Raw genomic sequence first — 20490 nt, 5'->3', positions numbered from 1 at the left:
GTTGCGGGGGCAGAGACTCCAGCTGGACTCTATTTAGTCGGAACATTTAAGTCTGGTACAATCAAGAACTAAGGCCAGCTCCTACGAATTTATTAATAAGGCAGGACATCTACTGGCTATAAGGCTACGTAGGCAAAAGGTAGATCGAGCGGTAACTCGTATTCGGGATGGGAGGGGGGAAATGTTGCATACATCAGAGGCAATACAGAGGTGCTTTGGTGAATTCTATCAGGAATTATATGCACAGGAGATTAATCCCCCTGCAGAATCCATTGTAGATTAATTAGCTGAGAGTGACCTTGCTTCCTTGACAACTCAGCAGCGGGCAACTCTTGACGAACCGGTCACCCCAGTTGAGATACAAAAGACTATTCAGCATTTGCCATCCTGTAAGTCCCCAGGGTTGGATGGACTCCCCAATGAATTTTATAAGAAGTTTGCTCCCGAACTGGCCTCACTCTTAGCTGACTTGTTCAACCAGATCGGGAAAGGGGAATCCTTACCCACCTCCATGCTAGAAGTGTGGATAGCGGTACTGCCCAAACTGGATAAAGATCATAAGGAATGTGGTTCTTATCGCCCAATATCAGTCTTGAACGCCGACGTTAAAATACTAGCTAAAGTACTGGCTAACCGGTTGGCGCCTTTGCTCCCAGCAATTATCCATCCCGACCAGGTGGGCTTTGTTGCATATAGAAAAGCCATGAATAACACGAGGCGAGTTGTTGATTTAATGCACCTAGCCAAGAGAATGAAGAGGCCTTTGTGTCTCCTAAGTCTAGATGCCGAAAAAGCCTTCGATAGGGTACATTGGCCATTTATGTACAAAGTGATGGAGGCCTTTGGGATAGGCCCACAGTTTCGTGGGTGGATCCAAGCCTTTTACAGCTCACCTAAGGCATGTATTAGAGTTAATGGGAGCAATTCCGAAATGATTACTCTACACAGAGGTACCAGACAAGGTTGCCCCCTGTCCCCATTATTGTTTGCTATGGTTATGGAACCTTTCGCATCCAGGGTGAGATCTAGTCCGGACATTTCTGGAATCACCATTGCAGGGAGAGAGCATAAGCTGTCACTCTTTGCAGACGATGTGCTGCTGTTTGTTACCCGTCCCTTGACAGCCTTTCCTGATCTTTTGCGGGCTATTGAAGAGTACTCGGTAGTGTCGGGATTTAAAGTGAACATGTCGAAATCTGAAGCCTTGAATGTGACCCTCCCTGAGGAGTTGGTGAAGTCACTAAAGTCTTCTTATGCTTTCCGGTGGGCTAATAAGGACATTCGTTACTTGGGTGTGAACTTGACAGCTAAGCTCTCGGAACTCTTCACAGCAAATTATAAGGGGCTAGCCAGGGTACTCGCAGAAGACATGGATAGGTGGAGACCTCGAGCTCTCTTGGTTTGGCAGAATAGCTGCAGTAAAGATGAATGTCTTGCCACGCTTGCTATACCTATTTCAGGCCCTCCCGATCAAGATGCCCCGTAAATTCCTTGCTGCATTACAAGATCGTATTATGCGCTTTATCTGGGCGGGCAAGCGCCCCTGGTAAGCACGCGCTTTTCTGTACCAGTACAGAAAGAGGGGAGGGTTAGGGGTGCCCAATCTGACTTGGTACTATAGAGCAGCACAAGCGCGTGCGGCTGTGGAATGGTTTCAGGACTATCCTGATAGACAGTGGGTGCACTTGGAACAGTACACCATAGGAGTGAGACCTCTAGGGGCACTTATGTGGCTTCTGAGTTCGCTTAGGTCACTGGGGGTGGGACTGTGTCCTTCCATATATGTTACCCTTTCCAACTGGGACAGTCTTTTTCCAAATCGACGATGTACGTTGTCTCGTCTGTCTCCCATAGCCTTTAATCCACTGTTGTACCCGGGTACGGAAAGGGGCACATTCACTAGATGGCACGGGGGAGGTTTACGAATGTGGGGCCAATTGTTTGAGGGGGATTCCCTTTTGTCATACCCTGAGGCTTTGGGGAAATTCCCAATGGTGGGGACTGATGAATATGCTTATCTTCAATTATCCCATTTCCTCACGACACGGGCTGTCCGGGAGGTGGTGGCCAGGGAACAATCAGCCCTTGAGGCAATCTGTGAGGGGCCAGCTATGACAAGTGGGTTGATGTCACGTCTTTACCATATTGTTAATACGCAAACTCCGTGTTACACCCTTCACAGGAAGAGTTGGCAGAGGGAATTGGGCCTGGAGCTGGGGGAGGCAGAATGGGAGAGGATGGAGCGGGCTGCGGCGGGGGTGTTGTCTCATGTACCTTTCAAGGAAAACGCAGTAAAGGTGCTGTTCCGTTGGTACCTGATGCCTGAGCGCCTTCAGCGCATTTATCCCACATTATCGGGGATGTGCTGGAGGGGTTGTGGTGTTAAAGGCACAATGGGACATGTATGGTGGGCATGTAAGAAAAATTAGGGCTTTTTGGAAATCGATCCGCAGTAGATTACAGAGGTGGTTGGGAGGCCCGATTCCATGGAACCCTACCTTTTTTCTATTCTCAGTGAAAGTTCCGGGTTTTTCTCCCAACCAGCAAACTCTGTTGCAACATGCTACATGTGCAGCCAGAACTGTAATAGCAGCCTGCTGGAAACAGCCATCAACCCCACCAGTAACTAGGTGGCTTCAAAAACTGAGGCACGTCTGCGAGATGGAAAGGTTGTTGGCGGAGAGGCACAATCAAATGAACAGGTGGCGCTTGATCTGGGAACCTTTTACCCTTCCTGTATAACTCAGATGAGGCCATAGGTTATAGTAGTGCCGGTCACGGTGGAGGGGTTAGGGAGGGAGGGTCTGGGTAGAGCGAGGGATGGGGGGGAGGGATGTGGAGAATAATAAAAGTTCTATAAAGATTGAAGCTTCGGCATGTTTGCTCCGAATAGTCAATAGGCATAACTGTGAATTAAGTTGTGTCAAATTGGATCGTAATGTGAGCTTCACCGTGTTTTGTGTTTTTTGCTAATTATAGCACCAGTGGACCTGTGTTGTGCTAAATTGGACTGTAATGTACGGTTCACTATGTCTTATGTTTCTTGACAATTGTATTACCTGTCAATAAAGACTTCGTGCAAATAAAAAAAAAACCACTTCATGCGAAAGCAGGGATGGAAGGGAGGAACACCCCGGGAAAGAGAAAGTTTAGAAAACCTGTGGATACTGCTGGAGAAAGTTCCAAAATCTATTTTGGTGCTATATCGGTTCTTTTAAGGGGATGGAGATAAGGCACACTCATTCCAGGGAGCGTGGGAAAGGAACTTGCAATGCCACTTTACAGAGCGGGAATGGGAAAAGTATATGTGGGGAAGTACAGAAAGCCTCGGTTTGTGTATTAATACAGGAAAATGCATATAAAGTTCTCACGAGGTGGTACTACACACCAGAGGTTGAAAAAAATGTATCCAGGGACATCGGATGGGTGTTGGAGATGCAAAACACAGATAGGCACATTTTTCCATGTGTGGTGGACATGCCCGGGGGTGATACCATTCTGGCAAGCAGTGATGAAAGTGCTGGTCCGTACCATGGGAGTGTCTCTGGTGTGCGGTCCACGGGAATGTTTATTGAGAATGTATAATGAGAGAAAAGTGTGGGAGGAGAGTAAAATGATGCGTTGGGGACTGGCAGCAGCTAAGTGTCTTATTGCGCGCTGCTGGAAGTCAGTGGATCCTCCAGATATAGGGGACTGGAAGGTTAAAGTAAGGCATTTGTGGCATATGGAGCGGCTAACGGTATATAGAAGGGAGGGTGAACTTAAACGCAAAAGGGGATGGAAAAGACTTCAGCAAATGACAAAGAAACTCTAAAGGGGTCTGAGACACATTTCCGGGAAGAGGGATGGGGAGGGTTGGGGGAGGGTAGGACTAGGGGATTAGGGGTAAATAATAAGAGTGCAGAGGGAAGGGGGGGGAGTGGGGGTAAGGTAGAGCAATTTACCCGTAAAAAGAAAAATAGAATAATTAATATGGGGAAAACACAGAGGGCAACACGGTTGGAAGGAATTGTTCAAAGGAAATAGTTGGGAACAAAGGGATGGCACTGTGGTTCTATATTCATAAACAGTTGGATAGTCTGTATGTTGAGACAAAGTTAAGAGACAGACACAAGAATTGTTGTTTATTTCATGGATTGATGGTTACAAATGTCAACATAAGAAAAATGCAATAAAAATGTAAAGTAAAAAAAAAAAGAAGGAGCAAGATTTTTTTAAGACTTACCATCTGTATTATTTGTTGCAATGCTCCAGAAGTGCACTGCCTGAACATGTAGGGGCAGTATATTGCTGAGTCCGCTTAGGGATATTTGGAGGGATTTGAATCAGTTATGGGGACTAGCAGCGGATGTCTCAGATCAGCTGCCTTTACAGGGTAATCCACTGTTTGCCTCGGGATCAGATAGTGCAGTGTTTCGTAGATGGACAGAGATGGGGATAACGAGGCTAGAACACGTACTGGGTACAGGGGGGAGATTATTGGAATTGGGTGCTTTGGGGGTAGGTATCACTCACAGTCATCTCTTTGCATATCAGCAGTTGGCTGATCCTTAGATCCGGGGAAGTTGGGCAATGGGCATGGTCGTCGCATAAGAAGAGTTTTTTGGATCCATACCCAGGGACAAGCTTTCAGTGTCAGGTTTGCAGGGGGCCCTTGTGGAATTAGGTGGGGAAAAGGACACAGGGAGCATTCAGCAGCATTGGGCACAGGATTTGAAGCAACCACAGTTGAGGTTAGATTTTCGGAAATTGACTTCTCGTATACCAACATTGGCGGTAAATGCCACTCTGCGCTAATGTCAGTATAGAATCTTATATAGAGCATACATGCCCAAGGCCCAAGTGTTCAGAATGGGGGGGGGGGGGGGGGGGGGGGATACCAGATCCTCTTTGTTCCAAGTGTAAACTGTATAATTATAGTACAGCAAGAGGCCCTCACTGGATGCCCACCGGAAGGGTGGAAGGCCAGATTTTAGGACTCAGGCTGTAAAAATACCAGCTAGGTTTAAAAATCTATGACTGGCTGAGCAAGGACTTGCTTTTCCTGCAAGTTAATATGTGTTCTAGCTTAAGACCTATCCACTGGAATAGTGGCAGGCCAAGCTACATAGCTTTAAACAGCTGAAAAGCATTGACTAGGCCTGATAACAAGCTGATGGCCTTATAGCAGAGAACCTGCAATAGCAGGACTGCATGATGAGTCTTAATGAAACCTGGTACAACTTTCAAATTGAATGTAACACATATGATGTAGAAATTATGGATGAAAATGGAAAGTTTGGTTTGTAAGATGGAGAATGTTTTTAATAAGTTGGCACTCAGATCACAAGATGATATGAACCTGATATATCCAAATTTAGATATCTTCATAACAAAAGTTGTTTTGTTCTTGTTTGGATGTTTGGATACCCGTATCTAAGGAAATGTTTACAAAAAGGGAAATGTCTCAATCTCTCAAAATAGCTAGAACAGGAAAGGAGATGGTACAGATGGTACAGATGGACACCTGGCCGGAAAGCAAAGTATGATTCATAGATTAAGCAATATTAGAGAAAAAAAGGACCAGATACTATATAAAGAAGGGCATCAGATAGATCGTTGGAGGTTCTCCCCAACGCATCTAGGACGCAGAGCTCCGGTCAGCTGAATCCAGAATTTGTCTGATGAATGTATTGAATAGAAGACTTTATTTTGGTAAGAATAAACAAAATCCTATTTCTGAAAACTATCTTTGTCTTTATTTCTACTGTTTATCTATCATTTGCTCTACCAAATAATCCACACACAGGTGACACTCACTTTTCCAACTAATTAGGGTAGATTTTAATAATATATATGTGGGAACATAAATGGCCCAAGATACACCTAGATCCTGAAAGACAGAAAGCTGTGGTCATGGGAATAAGGTGTGAACTCCGCCTTCTGATGCCTTCCCAGAACAGACCCCCATGGGTCTGGGTAACCCTGGAGGGGTCTAAAAGGGGGGCATTAAAACAGTGGTGACCACCGTCCGCTGTCCGCTGTCGTCCTATTCCCTGTTCCATGCTTTGCTGTCCCATTTCCTTTCTTTTGTGTTTCATCTTGGCCGCAAGAGGGGAGATTCTATGCGTCCAAGATCTCCTTGGGATGCTGCTCATGACTTCCCTTTCACCTTATGCTTTCCCCCTTTTTCCTTTCCCTCCCCGTCCCATGTCTACATGCCTACTTTGTCCGGGCGTCTCTTTACCTGTTTCTCGCTGTCTTCTCTGGCTGCGTTTTTGTCCACGTCCTATTCCCTGTTTTCCTTCCCACGTCTCTATCTGACTCTTGCAGTTCTTACCTCTCCTATTTGCCCTCTCTGTTTTCTGCTGTTGTTTTCTTGCCTGTAAGGGTTCTATGATGCCCCATCTCTGTCTTTCTTTATTCTCTGTCCTCCTCTCACTGCACCTGTATTAGGGCTGTGCAGTGCTTACTGTCTGTGATGTCTTCCCCATGTTTATCTGTCTGTAGATCTTGGGGAACACTAAGATCAAGAATTTCCTCCCCGTTGTCTCATGTCCCTTATAATAGCAATCTGCTCTTCTCTCTCTAAGTTTTCACTCTTTCCTGTGGTTAAGCCTTTCCCTTTCCCTTCCGTTATACTTTCCTATCGCAGTCAGTGCACTCTGTCCGTCCTCTCGTATACTCTCTGCCCTGTTCTCCCGTCCACCTTTATCTGTTGCTCTTGTGACTGGGTCTTTCTTCCTACTTATCTGTTTTTATGATCAGTTCTATTCTTGGTTAACTTCTGTGCGGCATTGCGCTCACAGATTGCACCATCTGTCCTCTGTCTCTTTGTTTCTGTAGAGACTGTTCACTAGGAGGGTATCTTCATTTCCGTCCTCCCTTCTGTCTCACTTGCCTATTTTGTGTATTCCCGTTATGTATCTTATGTATATCTACTAACGCTATTCTTCTGCCTTTATTTCACTGGACTGGCATATACCCTGGTGAAAAGTGCCCACTTGAGGGGTACTGGGAACTGGTATTCAGTCCGCTCCTTTTCTAACCCCTTCCTCTGGTACTATTCTGTTTTTCTGCCTTCTCCCTCTGTTCCCTTATCGCTTTCTCCTTCTGCGCTTGGCTGGCACATTTGTTTTTCTGTCCCTGTCCTTTTGTGAGTCTGTCTAACGATTGTTATGTGATAAGTGCTCTTATATCTCTTCTTTTATTCATCACCTATACACTGTCCCTTTCGAGTGCTTGGTGTGTGCAAGGGTACGAGTGGCATCTAGGTTCTAGGCTGGGAGACCACGCCTAGCAGATGCTGGCTGTTTTTTCTCGTTTTGCCACGATTGTCATTAGCGGTCTCATGCTGGCTATTCTTAGCCTAACGCCTTGACATTTCGTGTCTTAAGTCTCCGTCCTCCCTTGAGCGAAGCTTCTCCTGTCTTTTTAGGCTATTCAGTGTATGTTGAAGTTGATTCCCGTTATGTTTCCCACCTTCCCTACCTGTAGATCATGTGTTCCTACTTTTGTCTGAGCTCCTATTCACTGCAGTTCCCTGAAATCCTATATCTCTTCTTTGAAATCATTCTGGTTTGTGTGTTTTCTGAACTATACTTCAAAGCTGACAGCCCACAGAGCCCCCACCTCCTTTCCTGCCTATACACTTCTGCTTTTAGATCTTGTACGGAGGGAGTGGCCCTACCCTGCCCTCCCTGAGATCTGTGCTTATTTCCCCCGTGCTGTACTCAAACCTCTGATTCTGTTTCTGGCCAATGTTGATTTCTCCCCATCCCGGTTTGAAACTGTCCTGATGCGTCTTTGTGAAAGATTTCAATCTTAAAACTGCGTAGTAAGTCTTGCTTCCTTATTTTTCTGTTACTGCCACGCTCCATGGGCACTCTTACCCCTCCCCTCCTTCCTTCCTGTCATACAGCTATAAACCACACTTATTTCTATGCCTGCCTGCTTTGGAAACCCTCCGTCTGAAACTTTCATGATATTATAAATCTCCACTTGAGAAGTTCCGGTCTGTATTCTGTCTCTGTTCCCCGTAGCCACTTTAGATACTTCCGGGTTTAATTTTCGCTGCATAGACCCCGTCTCTGCCACTTTCGGCACCTTTCCGCCATACTCATTATATGTGAAACTGTTACTATGCTCTAAGCCTTCTACCTTTGTATTTTGTCTTTGCTAAAAGTCCCAAAAGTCCTGCACTAATCCTGACAGTTGTCTGCCTTAAGCTCCCGTTGTTACTGCTTTTCTGAGTAAATTTGCCACTTTTTTCTGTACTCCCTCCCTCCTGTCACAGCCTCGGCTGTAAGCCTGTTACATTCTGTTGCAATTTATCTCACTTCCACCTATACTTTCTCCTTGCAAAAGGTTTCTTGGCCATTATACGGCATTCTCCTGTCCCCTGGCTCTGTGACTAGTTTTTCTAAGCTATTTGGACTTCAGAAACATGCTCTTCTCCTTCATGTATTGTCAGTGCTTTATACTGTAACTTATGGCTGGCTGTCAAACTATACGGCCATCTTCCGGTCTGATTAATGCTTTTTCTTCTCCTTTTACAGTTGTAATTTTAAATTTGTACTTGACCTAGTAGCTGTTATTACACCCTTTTAATTTACAATTTGTTTTGGGACAATGTTATATTTTTAATTAATAATGCTTAAGATTTGTCATTTATTTTCCTTATTTATGTCTTGGATATGCTTTGGGCTCTCAATTTGACGCTCCATACTTGGGATACACCTCACGGCCCTCCTCTCTGATGCTCTACCGACTCTTGCACCTTTTTATTTTTTTCCCTCCCTCCAAAATTGTCCCTCCTTGTTGCCAATCTTGTATATTCAGTTTAAAGGGTAATTAATGGAATGTATCAAAAGTAGTAGCATTTATATCTATAGATTATTGTTATTAGACTTAGAATTGATACTTTGCTATGTAATATTGGGAACTGTAATTGTGTGAGTCCGTTTTTAAATTTGGACACACATATGCAGCATTTGTTTTGCCTTGAAGGGGTAATGGAAGTGACTGTCTGCAATGTAGTTTCATGATAATATGACTTAGCCCTTATTAATGAGGTATTTTTGGCTCCGGAACATAGTTTATGCCATTGTTTCTGAACGGCATGATTAATATCCACTCATTTCCTGTAGAACTGCCTGCCCGTAACTTTTCAGGATGCAAGTTCAATCATATCTCCAGTTTTCTGCCAGTTTAACTTTGTTTTATGGCACATTTTCTCAGTATGCATAATGATATTCCTATGTAATGGTACATATTTCTTTTAAATCACTTATCTTTTGTTAATCCACTTGCCGGTTCTTTAGATTCTTTGTATGTGCACTCTCCCACGAACAGCAGTGTTTGAATGTTTTTGGTTTCATTTTTGCGGTTGCAGCACTGGGTCGTTGCTTGTCTAAAATGGGCTTTGTTTCTGCAGTGTAATATTGCAAGTTCCATAATAATGATTTACAGTCTGTTTGTCCAGGTTTTTTTTTTTTGTTCATTTACTTGATATTCCTATTTTGTTGTACAGCTTCTCTTCCTCTGATATGGGGAACATACTAAGTCGTTTGTTCATTGGTTCGCTCTGCTTGTCCATCAAAATCATTTTTTTTCTCTCCCTCGCTAGGTCCCACCTACTCTCCTATTTTGCGTGTGTCACTCTTGTTTCAGACTTAAATGCATGTTTAGGCAGCACAACAGTGTGAATGATTTTATTTTGTATTGTATTGTCTTGGTTTTGCAGGCTTCCTTACTGTCGGCTGTTTTATTTTACTGCCTTTTGAGTTCCCTTCCTATGATTTATTTAATAGAAAATCTATTGTCTAATGATTCTTTTATGGTTGTACCATCCCCCAAGAGCTTACATATGTTCAGTGTTACTAATCTTTCTTTTAATTTCCTTTTTTTTATTATATCTATTTTATCTTTACTATCTTTGTAGTTTGTTTCAGGGGCTCTTCCCTGGGATAGGCTACATTTTTATTCTACTTTTTATTTCTATTTTCTTATATACCAGTGTCACGCTATAACTATTGGGTTTGATATCGATGCCTGGGGCTTACACCCATTGGAGGTAATCCTTCAATGGATGACGGTATCTCAATTAGTAGGAGCAGACTTCCATTCCATTTTCGGAGTGGCCTGCGGATTCGGTATTATTGCCCACATAGGAGTTGCTGGTATACATGATCGCCGTGGCAATAAAGAGACGTCTAAGACATTGGTTGAGATTGTGTACAGGTTGACTCGGGCATTCAATATTCTTGGAGGGTTAGTTTTATACGAGAAGTTTTCCTAACTTTTCAACGTTCTAGACTGGTTAGTCATATACGAGATGTTTCCTAACCACAAAATTTTGAGTGGGTTGTTGTACACGAGAAGTTCTCAAACTATAGGTCCTTTGGGGTGATTAGTCGTACACGAGAAGTTCAATCGTACACGAGAAGTTCAATAATCTGCGGAAACCCATTGGACCGCTGCTCTTCGACTCATGAGACCTTATTCGCTGGTTTTTTGAGTTCATTTTGGGAGTGTTTGCAATGTCCCTTTTTGGGGGCTCTATCATGGGCTGGAGCTCATGGCCAAGTAACCTGGATAGCTCTTGGCAGGCAGGGAAACCGGGTTTCTTTATGCTTTTAGAAGCACACTCTGGAGAGTGGTTTTCATTAATTAGGGGTAGAGTAGTATAGATACATAATAGCTGACACCATTCACTTTTTGTACTTTTTTTTCCTTAAACTCTCCTTTCCTTTCCTCCTTTCCTCTTTGTGACTGTCATTTGTCTGTTAATTTGACCTGCGGTAAAAGCGTTGAGCTTCCCGCCAATTAGTAATTTTTATTTTGGGTCCCTATGTTGGAGTACATTAGCAGATGCGTGAGTATGATTGTGTTATGTCTCTGCATGTTTTACTATCAGGATAATCATTGCTTGTTTTTGTAAACTGTTAGCACATTATCATTTCTAGATCTCCTTGTTATCTCTGACGCTGCCTTTTGAACCACTGACCTTGTACCAGGTTCTAGATCTGGTCAATATATATATTACTAATCTAGTTCATTTTTTTCTATAGCAAATTATAGGTCTGGAACTTATTTGTAGACCACTTGCTCACTAGGTCCCGTTATTATACATATTGGGTGATGTTGTTCACTACCCATTATATCATATCTTCCTATCCGCACCCAACACCAGATACTGGTGATCTGACATCTATTCAGATCTCTGGTAAGGACTTTCCGTCCGAAACAAAACCTTTCTATTTTGCGGTTGATCTCCCTATGCCACCGAGAGTTCGGAAGGGCATAGTGACCCCGCCAACTGTCCTCTTTCTCAATTGATTTTCTGCGCTGGAGATTACATTGCATGAATCGTGAGTATATTTTCATTTATTGTATGTGTTACTATTAAGCTTGCCGTTGTATACTTTCATGGCATGTTGGATTAGCTCTAATTTAAATGTTTTATTTTACCAAATTTAGGATTAAGATTTTGTCCTCAATACACAGGGACACCTCTGTATGTGGGACAATAACTATGTATGTGTATGAGTGTGGTTTTCCTTTTCCTTTTCTGTTTGTGTGCTGTGACTTGTAATTGGCTACTGGAATATTTATTTTTATGTCTTTTGTTTTGAAACCCTAAACAATTCCTTAACTGTGCACAATTCCAATGATTGGTTTTGAACTACATTTAGAAATATCTTGCTTCCTCTTCTGAACTTTAAGTTTTCTACCTATTAGAGTTAGGTTACTGTTTTAATTTTATGTCTACATGTTCCTGTGTGTCCTGTGGTGAATAGCATAAATTAAACCAGCTAGTTATTAGGGAATCATTTTTTTTTATTTTTAAATTAGTGCTTTAAGGTTACTCTGCGAGATTGCCTATCAACTGCAGTGGTAGTAAATCTCAAAGGAGTGTTTTTGTTTTTTTCAGGATTGTATATTATTTCATTTAAGCAATGTTTGTTTGATTTGTGACGAGATGTTAAATACCTGATTGTTTTTGACTTCTGGTAAATTGCTTTCACTAGAAATGCAAGCACTTTTTAGTTCTGGTAGCTATAAATAGTTTAAGAGTTTACGATAATTTATCTTTGTTGGCTCCGGTACTCACATCTGGATTCTAAATCTGGATATGACAGATATACCGGACATGATACTTATTCAGGTATCATATGACAGACTTTTTTTTTTAGTAAAAGAGATCCACTTAACGTTTTAATTTTATAGGTGTACGTCCGTGTATGTGTTCTTTGAAAATTGCATAATTATTCCAGATATTTACTATGAAAGATTCTATATTATATGCCATCTAAAACACTGATTATTTGTGATGTTGTTTAAAATAACTAGTGCTGATGTTCACTTCCTGGCTTTTTATTGGGGATGTGTTCCGTAAGAATGTATTAACTGTTTTAATTTTCCCTTTCACGTCTTATCTACAACTTTCAAACTTCCTTCCCTGCCTCTTAGAGATTTATAGTTTTAAGATATATTATTGTATAGAGTTACAGCATTTCTGGTTCTAAATAGGGTTTACAGATTAACCCTTGCATAACATAACAACCTGGTAAATCCGAACTAAAGAAATTTAGGTTGCTATTATTTCAGAGCTATGTTCAGATAAGACTAGCTACAATTGCCTACTTCCTTTTTATTGAAAACCGTACCTCTGGTAGCAGATAAAGTAATAACCTTCTCCTCTTTTCCTCTCCTGAAGTATTAATTCTATGAAGACTAATTACACCAGCATGAAGTTTTAATATAAAACTTCAACTTACAGTTTTTGTCTGATGTATAGTCCTATTTTCAGTCACCATAATATCCAATGCTTGCAGTGAGCAGTAAACTCAAATTAGACACAGGAAGCACCGTTATTTCGTGATTTCCTTAAGACCGAATGACAGAGATTAACCCTTGTAGTTCTTATTTTCTCTTAAGTTCATTTTTACAAAAGCTTTGAACTCAGTATATGATACAGGAATTCATTACGTGTTTCAGATTTTTAATAACTACATGGGTTTTTCTATGATTCTGTGTTATCCTTCCTACTCTTTGTTTGGAATTCACTTTACAATGTAGGCGTACAAGCTGTTCCATTTATCATACTGGTCTATATGAACATGTCCCAATGGTCCATTGTGTGTATTTGTTGATTTAATAAGATTTGTGATTATATCCTTGATTTTTGAATTCTACTAAAATGTTTAAAGAAATGCTTCTACTTGTTTCCTGCTTATAAAGCTGCTTATCCTCTGTATTTATAATATACTCTAAATTGTAAATTGATTCCTGGGAATATATAAGCTTGTTTTTAGCTATCCCTCTGAATGTGAATCTTGATATGCTGTCATGATTTAGGGCCCAAATTGTGAAAGCATAGAAAGGATCAGTTTAGAATTTAATATAATTTTCATTTTCCAAATTGGCTCTGAACTATTACAGAGAACTATAGGTTATTGTCCTTCTCATTTGACCTAGTTAAACCTTGTAAAGGTCACGTGAGGAGGCCTCATAGAAATATAGAGTTTTTACATCTTTCTTTTCTGATGTTGGCTTTTCTCTATCTTTTAAAATATCATGTTAAAGTCTGCATTTTCCTAGAGCAGACTCTGACCACAATGTTTCCTCAGACTCTGCTGACTTCCTGTGCCAGCAACATCTAATCGACAGAGAAAAATTGTTTTCTACTTGTAACTTATGATTTTATATATTGAAACTATGCTCCACCTATTGGTGCCCCAAAGAACTAACAATGCATTCTTTGATTTTTTCTTTCTAATGGTCCTGTGCTGAGATTTGACCACTTGATATTACTTCTTATATTAGCTCTATTTATTAAGTCCTGTAGGTTGAGTGAAGACTGCTAATCCAATTCCTGACCTACCGCCTCTATTCCAGTTTGGTACTTCTGCTACAACTGACCTCTGACAAGAAAAAGAAGCGCTACCTTCTCCAATAAGAAATTTCTTTTGTCCAGATGATGTCATTAACTTAGACCTTCTTGGTTATGCTCTTAAATATTCTGCTGTATTAAATATTTTTACAGGCTCATCTTTTCCAGAACATACATGTCACTTTACGTATGAGCTCTCTATTACAACAGACAGCGACCGTGATTCCAGAAGATACTTCCATCACCTGGACTAGTTATGAGTTTTAAATTCCTGCACATTAGACTTCTGCTCTGATTATGACTATTTCATCTAACTCGTAAGTCCTGCTGGCCTCCTGCAGCTGAGGGCCCAACCCTTGGTGAATGGTAGTCATCCCAGGTAAAGATTCCATACCTACTGGCCATAGATTGCAACGCATTATCCGTGCCTTTTGCCTATTTTTGTTCACCATATTTTTGACCCTCCATACATCAGTAACTCGAACAATCAATTTTTATTGTTAGTTTATTTGTACTCTTTTCTTTTGTTCCATAAACTTTACCATTGTTATTTGATCATCTCTTCGTAATGCAAGCCAGAAGGGGGGACACCGGTGCCGGAAAGAATATTTGAAGCGGGGGAGTCGGAGAAACTAAACAAATTCTCTGTAACCTTGGAGGATGTAATGGGTCAGTTCAGCAAGCTGAAGAGTAGAAAATCACCGGGACCTGATGGTATTCATCCCAGAGTATTAATAGAACTAAAAAATGAACTTGCGGAGCTACTGTTAGAAATATGCAATCTGTCCCTAAAATCGAGTGTAGTACCGGAAGACTGGAGGGTAGCCAATGTTACTCCGATTTTTAAGAAGGGTTCCAGAGGAGATCCGGGAAATTATAGACCGGTGAGTCTGACGTCGGTGCCGGGCAAGATGGTGGAGGCTATTATTAAGAATAAAATTGCAGAGCATATACAAAAACAAGGACTGATGAGACAAAGTCAGCACGGATTTAGTGAAGGGAAGTCTTGCCTCACCAATCTAATGCATTTTTTTGAGGGGGTAAGCAAACATGTGGACAATGGGGAGCCGGTTGATATTGTATATCTGGATTTTCAGAAGGCGTTTGACAAAGTGCCGCACGAAAGACTCCTGAAGAAATTGCAGAGTCATGGAATCGGAGGTAGGGTATTATTATGGATTAAGAACTGGTTGAAAGATAGGAAGCAGAGAGTAGGATTGCGTGGCCAGTATTCTCAGTGGAGGAGGGTAGTTAGTGGGGTCCCGCAGGGGTCTGTGCTGGGTCCGTTGCTTTTTAATGTATTTATAAATGACCTAGAGATGGGAATAACTAGTGAGGTAATTAAATTCGCCGATGACACAAAATTATTCAGGGTCGTCAAGTCGCAGGAGGAATGTGAACAATTACAGGAGGACCTTGCGAGACTGGGAGAATGGGCGTGCAAGTGGCAGATGAAGTTCAATGTTGACAAGTGCAAAGTGATGCATGTGGGTAAGAGGAACCCGAATTATAGCTACGTCTTGCAAGGTTCCGCGTTAGGAGTTACGGATCAAGAAAGGGATCTGGGTGTCATCGTCGATGATACGCTGAAACCTTCTGCTCAGTGTGCTGCTGCGGCTAGGAAAGCGAATAGAATGTTGGGTGTTATTAGGAAGGGTATGGAGTCCAGGTGTGCGGATGTTATAATGCCGTTGTATCGCTCCATGGTGCGACCGCACCTGGAGTATTGTGTTCAGTACTGGTCTCCGTATCTCAAAAAAGATATAGTAGAATTGGAAAAGGTACAGCGAAGGGCGACGAAAATGATAGTGGGGATGGGACGACTTTCCTATGAAGAGAGGCTGAGAAGGCTAGGGCTTTTCAGCTTGGAGAAGAGACGGCTGAGGGGAGATATGATAGAAGTGTATAAATAATGAGTGGAATGGATCGGGTGGATGTGAAGCGACTGTTCACGCTATCCAAAAATACTAGGACTAGAGGGCATGAGTTGAAGCTACAGTGTGGTAAATTTAAAACGAATCGGAGAAAATTTTTCTTCACCCAACGTGTAATTAGACTCTGGAATTCGTTGCCGGAGAACGTGGTACGGGCGGTTAGCTTGACGGAGTTTAAAAAGGGGTTAGATAGATTCCTAAAGGACAAGTCCATAGACCGCTATTAAATGGACTTGGAAAAATTCCGCATTTTTAGGTATAACTTGTCTGGAATGTTTTTACGTTTGGGGAGCGTGCCAGGTGCCCTTGACCTGGATTGGCCACTGTCGGTGACAGGATGCTGGGCTAGATGGACCTTTGGTCTTTCCCAGTATGGCACTACTTATGTACTTATGTAAGAGGGTTGAAGTTGAAGCTCTGACCCCTACCAATCAGGAGATATAATTTCATATATACTATTGCTATTTATGTAAATTGGCTTTTCATTATTGAACCCTTATGGTTTCGCTTTTGCACTTAATTAGCACTGTTTTCTCCATGTTTACATTGTCTTTCACGTCTCTTGACATCTATATATTATTTTTGCTTATTCAATTCACACTGATTATGCCCACCAAGATATAGCAATGTATCATTCAGGCATACAGTTATTTTGCTTATTCCCTTGCTAGCCTCTGACTCTTGATGGACTGATTATGATGGGGCATGCCTAGAATAAAGACATGGAAAGATCCAAGTTTGTACACCACAAGTACGTCTTCAAGATCTATCCAGGCCCAAATGATGTTAGATCCCCCAAGGTTGTGGCAATAATCTTTACACCTTGCAAACTACTGGATCACAAGTTTTGGGTCCATGTGAAAGATATACGGGTTTACTCAGCCACAGAACCCGAGGTTACCAGCCTAATCATCTCAAGACCGGCCACTTCCTTCAGCAGGCCAGCCTGAAAACCCAGCCCTGTTAGATTTTCCAGATCTCCGTCCAGATTCTTCAGCGCTTCCACCGCCTCAACCATGATCGATGAAAGAGAATTCAGAACTGATACTTCATTTGAGATTTACAGTTGCTGTTTATGGACATTATAGACTCATATTTTGTTTTATTTTCAGTTTAGTAGTAATCTTGTCTATATATTGAAAAGGTTTTATTTTTATTTTCCTATTATTTCCTTTATTGTTCTAATTGTTTTTCCAAGAGTTTCCCCGTTATTTCTGTTTATGTAATTTAAATTGAAGTTGATATTGCTCAGATACAAGGGTAACATCAAACCCTAATACTGGCTATGATATCATAATGTAGGTGTAAACCCTGTTAGTATCAACCAGTTATGCAATTGTTTAACTCTGGTGTAGGCTTACTTAAGCTGCATGTCTTTCTGTAGGTTTGACTAAGCTCCAAGTGGGGTAACGGATATGTAAAATGCTTCCCATACTTTCAGGTCATTATGCATATGTCAAGCTCCATGCATGACCTTTGTTAATATAAATATTCCTAGGATTGACCATTTTTGCAGTATTAGGCAACCTCATACTTGCTATCCACTTTTTAGTGCTCATGATTGGATGCCAATGATGAGTAATAGTAAGGTCCAGGAATTCCGACCTGTTTAAGGATTCTGAATACCTACAACCTTAAACAGCCTGCAAACAGAGTACTAACCATATATTTGTTGAGCCCATAACAATGCTTAATCGAAACCACTGTTCCTTCTCAAGACCACTGAGATAGATACATTAGATTATCTCCCCATGCACTATGCAATAGATACAATAGAAGCCATAGAAAGACCTGAAAGTGTTTATTAGTACGATCCACCTGAAATTGCTATTACCTATACTTCATGGGATTTTGTAGATGAACTCATGGATTTGTCCCATTCATAAAACCTTTCTCACTACAGGTTTGAGTAAGTCTCAAGAGAGATGACATCAGGATTAAGGCCCAAGGGATTGGGTAATATAAAGGGAATTCCATATGGCCCAAATAATATATCACCTGAGAATGAAGTTTCCTGTCTTGCACCATACCTTCTAGCAATTTGTAAGACCAAAACTCCCCCTCTAATTTGATAGCTTGCCACCTTCTGGAACGGATGATGACGAGCTTGACGAGCTTTGTGTCACCCCTCCTCAGAGGGGGTGACAAGTGGGGAATGTATAATTATAGTACAGCAAGAGGCCCTCACTGGATGCCCACCGGAAGGGTGGAAGGCCAGATTTTAGGACTCAGGCTGTAAAAATACCAGCTAGGTTTAAAAATCTATGACTGGCTGAGCAAGGACTTGCTTTTCCTGCAAGTTAATATGTGTTCTAGCTTAAGACCTATCCACTGGAATAGTGGCAGGCCAAGCTACATAGCTTTAAACAGCTGAAAAGCATTGACTAGGCCTGATAACAAGCTGATGGCCTTATAGCAGAGAACCTGCAATAGCAGGACTGCATGATGAGTCTTAATGAAACCTGGTACAACTTTCAAATTGAATGTAACACTTATGATGTAGAAATTATGGATGAAAATGGAAAGTTTGGTTTGTAAGATGGAGAATGTTTTTAATAAGTTGGCACTCAGATCACAAGATGATATGAACCTGATATATCCAAATTTAGATATCTTCATAACAAAAGTTGTTTTGTTCTTGTTTGGATGTTTGGATACCCATATCTAAGGAAATGTTTACAAAAAGGGAAATGTCTCAATCTCTCAAAATAGCTAGAACAGGAAAGGAGATGGTACAGATGGTACAGATGGACACCTGGCCGGAAAGCAAAGTATGATTCATAGATTAAGCAATATTAGAGAAAAAAAGGACCAGATACTATATAAAGAAGGGCATCAGATAGATCGTTGGAGGTTCTCCCCAACGCATCTAGGACGCAGAGCTCCGGTCAGCTGAATCCAGAATTTGTCTGATGAATGTATTGAATAGAAGACTTTATTTTGGTAAGAATAAACAAAATCCTATTTCTGAAAACTATCTTTGTCTTTATTTCTACTGTTTATCTATCATTTGCTCTACCAAATAATCCACACACAGGTGACACTCACTTTTCCAACTAATTAGGGTAGATTTTAATAATATATATGTGGGAACATAAATGGCCCAAGATACACCTAGATCCTGAAAGACAGAAAGCTGTGGTCATGGGAATAAGGTGTGAACTCCGCCTTCTGATGCCTTCCCAGAACAGACCCCCATGGGTCTGGGTAACCCTGGAGGGGTCTAAAAGGGGGGCATTAAAACAAAACAGAGGGAGGGTACGTTGTTTCGTTCTCTTTGGGAATGTCATCGGATAAAGGCCTTTTGGACATAGATACTTAAGTATTTGGAGTCGCAGGTGCATTCCAGGGTCCCGTTTTCTCCCCTGGGGGTTTTACTGGATAAATATGAAACATTTGCACTTCAACACAAGGGACTCAGCAGCTTATTAGTAAGGCCAGTATCTTGGGGAAGAAGCTCATTATGGGAGCATGGATGAGCAAAGATCCGCCAGATTGTTGGCATTGGAGGAACAGGTTGCATGAGCTCTTGCTACAGGAACGTAGGAAGGTGGGGTCCTCCCCAAGGAAAAAAAAGCATTTTTGAAAATTTGGGAACCATATATACAATCTTTATCGTCTAAGACTCGCAGTCTGGTGCTCAATAAGCTTTGACCTGGTACTTAATACATTTTTTTTCTCTTTCTCCCTTTTGTAGTGTTTCTTTTCTCTCGAGCTTAATTAAAAGGGGTGGGGGGCTGGGTGGAATGGGGAGGAGCGCTGGGTCACTAAGTAAGATGAAGGTTTTGTGATCTAAGGGTACAATTGCTGTTTATATGGTGGGAGGGTGGGAAGGGGTAGGTGGGAATATGGGAATAGGTTGGTTAGGGAGGTAAGAGGGGAAATGTTCAATTGGGATGCAGACGATCGTGTGGCAGCAACTAGATACGCGTATAGAGTTATTTTTGCATTTTTGTTCTGCTTCTAATCTGGTTTGTTGTTGGTGAACAGGTAGAAATTTTCGGTAATAAACAAGACTAAACAGAAAATGGGAGGGGAGGGATGGGGATAACATGTTAAAAGTTTTGATGATGGACTGTTCACTTGGTTTAAGGAGTACCTGTGTAATTTTGCACCTTGTATTATTGTTATGTTGGATGTAATGTTCTTTCGAATAGTCATCAATAACAAAATGATGAACCATAAAAATATTTTTGTAGCGCTGGAAATGGCACACGCTGGGGGTGGGAACTATATTTCCAGTTTAGCGAGCAGTAAGCCCGCATTCGGCTTACCACCACTTAGTAAAAGATCCCCTATGTTGATGGGATCCAAGATGGCGCCGGAATAGGAGGACGTGTCTCTAGTCCCTCCAGATCTATGCATTAAATAAACAGCGGGGTCCGACCGCACTTACCCCCTGAGAGTTGGACGATGGCAGATGAAGCGGTGAGCAGTTGGGAGATGTCGAAGAGAAGACGTTGGCAGCTGAGAGCGGCGAGGTTTGGGAAACAGAATCGCGCCTGCACGTGGTGGGCACGGCGGACAGACGAGCACGAGAGTGCGGAGCGGCAGGAGCAGATAGCCGGGAGCGGCGAACTCAGAGAAGCAAGAGAAGAGATGGTGAGGGGGCAGGCAGCCGCAACGGAAATTGGGAGGAGAAATGGGCGGCGACATCGGAGGGCAGTAGCCGGTGCCGGC

At 41.9% G+C, this 20490-nt stretch overlaps 1 long non-coding RNA gene across 1 annotated transcript; it reads left to right on the top strand.

Annotated features, from left to right (window-relative positions):
• Positions 1–5734: 5734 nt before the first annotated feature.
• On the top strand, positions 5735–17548 carry LOC115460274. Its single transcript, XR_003940445.1, has 3 exons — positions 5735–5996; positions 12850–12853; positions 17538–17548. It is a non-coding gene; the product is annotated as an uncharacterized LOC115460274 (long non-coding RNA).
• Positions 17549–20490: the final 2942 nt, after the last annotated feature.

The sequence above is a fragment of the Microcaecilia unicolor genome, chromosome 1, assembly GCF_901765095.1.
Source record: "Microcaecilia unicolor chromosome 1, aMicUni1.1, whole genome shotgun sequence".
NCBI classification, from domain to species: Eukaryota; Metazoa; Chordata; class Amphibia; order Gymnophiona; family Siphonopidae; genus Microcaecilia; species Microcaecilia unicolor.
Note: the sequence above shows the minus strand (reverse complement) of the source record. Positions and strands in the feature narration are given on the sequence as shown.